This window comes from Polyodon spathula, chromosome 2 (genome assembly GCF_017654505.1).
Source record: "Polyodon spathula isolate WHYD16114869_AA chromosome 2, ASM1765450v1, whole genome shotgun sequence".
Taxonomy (NCBI): Eukaryota; Metazoa; Chordata; class Actinopteri; order Acipenseriformes; family Polyodontidae; genus Polyodon; species Polyodon spathula.
Genome location: NC_054535.1, coordinates 83,088,074 through 83,095,684, shown reverse-complemented (window position 1 = coordinate 83,095,684; position 7,611 = coordinate 83,088,074).

The window sequence follows — 7,611 nt, the reverse complement described above, 5'->3', positions numbered from 1 at the left end:
ATATATTAACTAAAAATAAATCATTTCAAATTAACTTTGAAAGGTTTATTAATATGTCTGTTTGTTTAACAAACGTTATACCAACTCAAGATGTTTTTGTTACATATTTAACGTGCAAGCAGTACCGTAAGGATAGGTATGTGAGAGATTATCATAAAGTCATGGACAAAATTGAGCTCTATGCTGCAGTTACGAACTTAGACCACAATGCACAGCAATCACTGATGCACTTGTAATATCATTATTTGTTATGCGCTTTGTTATTTCGTTTATTTTTACAAATAATATTCATTTTTATTTTCCAACCTATGTACATAGGCTACATGACAAATCTTCCTATTAATGTTCCTTTAATGTTCCTATTAAAAAAAACAAAAAAAAACATGTGTTTACTAATTTAGCTATCATGACGTGTAAAACCTTTTAATATACAGTAAATAAATCTTTGCGAACACACATCAACTACATCTGATTAACAACGACTTTTTTACAAACAAGCTGACAAGCATTTAACACTAGGCCTAGTATAAAGAAAGTCATAATTTACAGTATAATTGAACACTTTGCATCACACAGACCGAAAATAAATAAATACAAATGAAAGTGGTGTGTGAACACATTACCATACGATCTGGCAAATAACACGACCAGATAGAAAATGCTGATTTATGTAGTTAACCTTCCCTTTAATCAAACTGCTGACGCACCTTCCTTTTGCCTTACTGCGCTTGCGCAATCCACAATTGCCTCAGAGACACCAGGTCTCTGAGGTAATCCTCAAGCGCATCTATTCAGCCAGTGCGTTTGCCGTAGCATCCTGGTAACCTACCAGTGCCATGTGCTGAGGTTCCTTTCTGAGAACCACAGGCCCTCACCACAACAGTTGGATGAGCTGGACCTAGTCAACAAGAACCTGCTCCACAAACTCAATGGGCAGACTGTGGGTAGGAACCTGGCTGCGCTATTAGCTGCACGTAGACAGCTTTAGCTATCCCAGGCACGCATGCCTGACGGGGGCAAGGCACCTGTGTTAGACGCCACCAAGGCATCTGGGTGCTTATTACCATTCAAACTGGCTACTTTTCGGGGTGTGACTACAATACATTGAGAATCAAATGCCTCCTAGCTAATGTGCCATGCTGTCCAATCAGTCGGATGTCAGAGTTTAGAGAATAGCCGCTTGTTTTGAGCTCTTTCAACTCAAAAGAGTGCTCACGGTAGTGACGTTCCAGAAACTTCTGGGCTTGATGGCAACAGCTTCCAAGACCCATCCACTGGGTCTCCTGAGCATGTTCCCTCTACAGTCCTGGTTTAATCAAACTCTCGGTATGGCCCCAGAACGGCTGGATTTGAGCTGTCTGGTGCTTTCTAATAGGGTAATTGAACCCCTAAGTAACTACTATGAAAATACATAGTAATTTGAGACACTTAATGTAATGGAGATGGAGGTGGAGGTTGGGACAATTTCAATAGTCTAGAGTGTATATTAGATAAGATTATGATTGGATTTTATTTTGTTAGCTCTTTGTCCTTTAAACAGGCTTGTTTGTTGTCTTGCTGCAATAAAGCATGGCGTACTATTCAGTTATGTTTATCAGTAAACCACATTTGGTCTTTGTCCAGTGTAAGTAGTACAATTTTAGAAATAACAGTCATTAGTTATTTTAGTTTAATTCTTTTTAGCATATACATCGACATAAATTACAAACTTGCAGGTCCTGGGAAGATTTTATCAACTTAAAACTGTTTTAAATTGTAGCTCATTTCTGAATTGCACACCAAGTGAATTAAAAGCTTAATGAAAAGCAAATGTTCAACTGTCTCAAAATGACTTTGCAATACCATGTCAGTAGGATGATGATGAGAGGATGAGAGAGAGAGAGAGAGAGAGAGAGAGAGAGAGAGAGAGAGAGAGAGAGAGAGAGAGAGAGAGAGAGAGAGAGAGAGAGAATGAATAATATATGGGCTTCAGTCAGTTACAGGAAAATAATTTCATCTAGGGTTTCTGTGACCCTAGATGAAATTATAAACTGTCACAGAAACCTGAGATGGAATTGTTTTCCTGTAACTCACTGAAGAGGCCCATCTATAATTTTTTTATAATACATGGATACCCTTGTGATGCTAATATTAAAGAAGACGAGGTTCAGCAGTACAGTTCATTTTTTGTAAACATAGTGTTTCACAGCTGTACACTGTTCTATGTCGTTATCCGTTTCTCCAGTTTCTGTGAGATACGAATGTACCAGCTTTACATCTTTCTTTTTTTTAATGTATTCACATTTTGTTGATCATTAATTAACATTTCTGTACTTTGGGTGTTGTCGAGTGATTGAAGCTGAGATATGTTGTCTTTGAATTGAAAGTGATGGTCTCGAGAGGTTGAATGGGTCAAAGTTCAAGTACTATTTTCCTCTAGAGGAATTATCACTTTTTGACATCACTACTGTGGTATTATGCCTTTTTTTTTTTTTTTAGAAAGGTTCAGGATGCAAATATAGCCTTCTTAATAAGCTTCTATCATATATATAGATATATATATATATATATATATAATATATATTATTATATATATCTATAACTTATGATATATAACAACATATATAAAGATAGATTTCGCTTCACGAAGTGGTGGAAAAAGGGTCACACAAGGCCAAATTGGAACATTGACAGAACAATTGAAATATACCATCCCATATTTTAATATAATTAAGTCATTTGAATTTTGAAGGATAATTTTCTCCCAAAAAGAAAACTACATGTAAACCCAAATTACCCCAAAAGTACTACTTTCTATTGTCTGATGGCGTGAGTTAAATTAGAAGGCGGGGCAGGAAAAGGAATAAGTTCCTTTGAATATAAATACAGTAATAGTCCGACTACGCCAGCACCAGTCAAGGTGGAGCAACTAAGTGAGAAATTAGTTTAACTTGCCACACACACAGTTCTTTGTATTTGGAAGGATTGGTGAGGAGGTTGCACATACAGACTAAACAATGGCAAAACACACCGTGATCACTTGACGATGACAATATGATACACAATAAAAATAAGAAAAATAGAAGCAATAAAACTAATCAATAAATTATGGTGCTTACAGAAAATGTTGATACCCCAGGAGGAAATCTTAATGCACCAGGTCTGTACTGACCCTAAACAACCAGCACAAGACATCAACCATTCCCCTTTACCCTCGGTGGTGCCAGTCCTCAAATATACTTTTGGCCTTTGTGCTTTCAATTCCCAATTCATTGTGCGTACTTTGACTACAGAGTGTGGTCGTGCACGATGAACAGACCTCTCCTCCTACGAGCAGCTACGCGAAGCACACTCCCCAAGACACCAAGCACACAGTTTTGTTTATAATTAGTAGCACCTATTAATGTTAAGCCCAGTTAAAATACTAAAAGACTTATACAATATAAATACTACAAATTAATAGATTAGGAGGCCCTTCTAAAAACCCAATCCTTTAAAATGATAAAATCTTTAACTACAAGCAGGAGAAAAGTATCGAAATCTAAAATTATGAAACCTTTTCTTCAACAAAACGAAACAGCAGCGATTAGTTCTAAATACTTAGCCAGGTAGGTATGTAACTGTGTAACTGGAACTTCCCCTGTCTTTCAGTCTGTTCAAACTTGACAACTGCTTCAGTGAGTCCAGTATTCAGCCAGAGTTGGGTGTCCAAGGAAAACCACACGCAAGTACTCTCCTGCTAATGTAATCCCTTGTCAATGTGACAAGTCGGCACGTCCATCAAACCTAGTCGGAGTACACAGTCTAACCCGGGGGTAATCCGCTTCAGCAAGCACCCTTTGCAAGCTCATCAAAGACCAGGTAAAGCATCCAAAGAAGGAGCAGCAATGTCCTTGTCAAATCAAATATTCAGTATCAGTGAAATATGCTTAAGAAGTGCTTGTCTGCTGCAAACTTTCGTAAGAAACAATGCTCTAAAACTTGTACTCAGTTTCATTTTAAAACAATACCTTCCCTCCGATTATATGCTTGTTCTGGAGCCCCACCCTGTCTCTCTATGTTTGCCTCTATTGAATCATTAAATGCAGGTGTTGTTGATTTCTCTGCCTAGTTAATGTGGCACCTCATTAGTAAAATAAGTGGTTGGCAACATTCCACCCGCAAATATAAATCAAATTCTGAATAAACAATTAAGTGATGCAAAATAAACCACAAAACACATCTATAAAATGTGAAATAAAAGTGCATTAAACAATTACACTACTACAAATAATAAGTGCTCTATTGTGTTACATTAGTAATATATATCATAAGAAGAAGCTGCTTGCCTCTGAGGTTTTGAGACTTTTTTTTCCACTTCACTTTTGTTTGGTATTTGTAAGTTAATTTGACAGTTTGAATTACAGTATTGCCCTGGTTGTTTGTCTGTGTGTGAGCATTTAATTGTAGAAGTGGATGTTGGCTAGGACAAGACTGCCAGGGACAGACAACAGAAAAGGGAAGATTGGCCCGGGGCCCTTTAAGGAGCAGGGCAATGGACAAAGAGATTAAATAAAATAAAATTGGTGTGCAATATCACGATGGAGTTTAAAGGAAATATTGAATCAAAGAGTTATGCAGAACAACTGCCATTTTGGTTGTTCATTAACTGAGTTCTTGTGAAAAATATTGTGGCATGGTCAGAATTACAAACAATTTCTGCAGGTAACCTCATTGACATGACACAATACGCCTGGTCAGCCAAGACAATAGATACTTCATGCATTATATTAACTCTGTTCAAAATCACAGCATTGGAGGAGAGCAATCTCTTTTGAGTTTGCGCATTGTGTTTGGCCTTTTTGCGTTTATCACAATTGGTCCATATTTTTTTCCGCCTTTGTAAAACATCTGCGTTCGCCTTGTGTTATTTAACAGTACAAAAACAAAGGCGGTATTATTTTGTTAAATAAATCTCTGTGTCACTTTTTAATGATTTGGAAGGACTGTCACACTAAAATAACGTAAACTTCTTCAAGACATCAAACTCAGACTGTGTGTATTTACTTAATCTGTTTAAGATCAACTGCCCTTCACTGTTACAGACTTTGGCAAATGTTACAGAGGCTAATAAATCATAGCTACCTCCTTTTTTTATTCACCCCCAGCACCAAGGGACTATTCTTGTATGGCAAACCTTCTAAAACAAGGCACCAGCACTTGAATGTGGATGCAAATTAAGTAATGCTTGTGATTTATAGGACTTGTTTGCCAAACAGTACATCATTATGTTCAATTGCAAGGGTGACTTGCCTAAAACAGAGCACCCTCATAACAAGGTAAATAATTATCTTAAGTGTAATAACACTTAAAATTGTGAACCAGACATTACCACAAGCAATATGTAACTGTTTAAAACAGCGGTCACTTGTAACAGAAACTTGACAGCCTTTGAGTTATTGTTACAAGGATTCTATTATACACTACCGAAGACTCCATACCTGGAAGTACCAAGTTCTAAAATCCACTTGTGTACAGTAGTTAATTTGTTCAGTCAATTGTATATGTAACGGATGTGCAATGGATTGTTTATTTTTTTGCATGTACTTGCATGTGAGTGGTGATCGGGAGCCAGTGGAGTGAGTGGGGCAGTGGAGTAGCATGGGAGAAGTGAGGCAGAGAGAACACTAGGCAAGCAGTAGAGTTCTGGATGAGCTGCAGCAGATGAGTGGCAGACGCAAGGAGGCCGGGTCGAGAGATCAGAGTAGGGGGAAGATGAGGAGAGGAAGAAAAGAAGGTCAGATTTAGAGAGGTTGAGTTTGAGGTGATGCGAGTGCATCCAGGAGAAGCTAGCAGACAGACAGGTAGAGATACGGGAGGGGATGGTGGAGTCAGAGGGGGGAAGGAGAAGAAGATCCAAGCATTAGCAGCATAGAAATGGTATGAGAAACCATAGGCAACTTTGATGGGGCCCAGGGGTGTAGAGAGAGAACAGGAGAGGACCGAAGACTGATCCTTGGGGGACACCTGTTGAGAGAGGTTGAGGTGTGGAGGTTGAGCTGTGCCAGGTTACCTAGAGGCAAGGACAGAGGGGGAGAGAGAGCAGAGGTTACAGCGAGTGGTAACAATAGGGGTAGGTGGAGTAGGGAGAGACAGAAAGAGATGAAATAGTGGAGAGAGGGGTGACAGAGAGGGTGGAGGAGCAAGCAAGCCTTGGAGAAGGTGAGGTCCAGATGATGGCAAGCTTTGTGGGTAGGAGGGGATGAAGAGAGAGAGAGAAGTTGAAGGAGTGAAGGAGAGGAAGGAATCCGACAGAGTGGGTGGGGTTGGAGAGTTGAATATTGAAATCACCTAACAGGACAGTTGGGGTAGACAGAGATGGGAGGGAGGAGAGGAGAAAATGAGTGAGAGGTCCAAGGGGACGGTACAGTATAATTAATAAGAGTTGACAGGGTGAGGTTAGTTGGACAGCGTGAAATTCAAAGGTGTTAACAGAGAGTGAGGAGAGGTCAGAGGGGACAGAAAAGAGTAAGGAAGAAGAGTCCCACCTCCCCGTCTAGTAAGACATAGAGTATGGGGGAGGACAGGAGTTACAGTGTTATCAGGAGAGAGCCAGGTTTCAGTGAGAGCAAGGAAATCGAGAGAGAGGTGGGAGGCAAAGGCAGGGATGAAATCAGCTTTGGCATATATACTGTAGGAATGGCACTTTGCTACTACCTGACTAGAAGAAAAGATGATGATAAATACAAGATGGAAGACAAGATTGTAAACACTGCTACCAAGCTTTGGCAGAGAAAATAGTTATACAAAGTTGTTTATAATTTTGAAAAAGTACTAGTTATTTGAAGTGAACTGGGATAGGACATTAAGAGCAAGATTGAATTCATGTCCTGTATATTGTTTTAACTTACATAACTATTACTGGCTCTTTAAGTGGAAATTCTAACACTGGATTCATTGGTTAAAAGTAAAAATTGTTCTACATCCTTACAAGTTCTGTTGACTACAAACCCATGACGATAAATAAAGCCCTTGATATTATAATAAACTAAAAGTGTTAACCATGAAAGACATTCGTTCTAAGATAATTCCAGCAGACACTAGTAACTAGGATCAAGGTGCATTGCCATCGTATAACATACAGGACACAATATTGCCCTTCTATTCTTCCTGCTGACATTTGGCTTTCAAAAGAATTCAAGCTATGTTGTGTTTGTCCACAATGACTGACCTGACCTGGTTCTGTACACTGGAGAAGTCTGAGATGCAAGTGTTTGCACAAGCAGTTCAGGCACAGCTCACATTAACCTTACAATAGTTTCACCCAGGACCGCTGACCTTCTGAACAGCTGAGTTCAAGCTTTATATGATATAGCTTGTTTAGCCTCTGTCTGTGAACGTTTCTGATTATGGTCCGACCGCTCCCGACAGCAACACAATATAACACTTTACAATAAATAATGAGAAATGATAGCAAATGCAAACACTATTTGTAATACTTCTCTGGGTAGTTAAACAACATCCCTAACGTCAATGGTATGAACTAGATAGAGTTAAAATTATAAATATATGTATGTGGAAATTAAAGAAAAAAATAATGCCTATGCCTGGTGTACACTGTTAACCTCTGTGAACCCAAAACTAGGGTTTAAA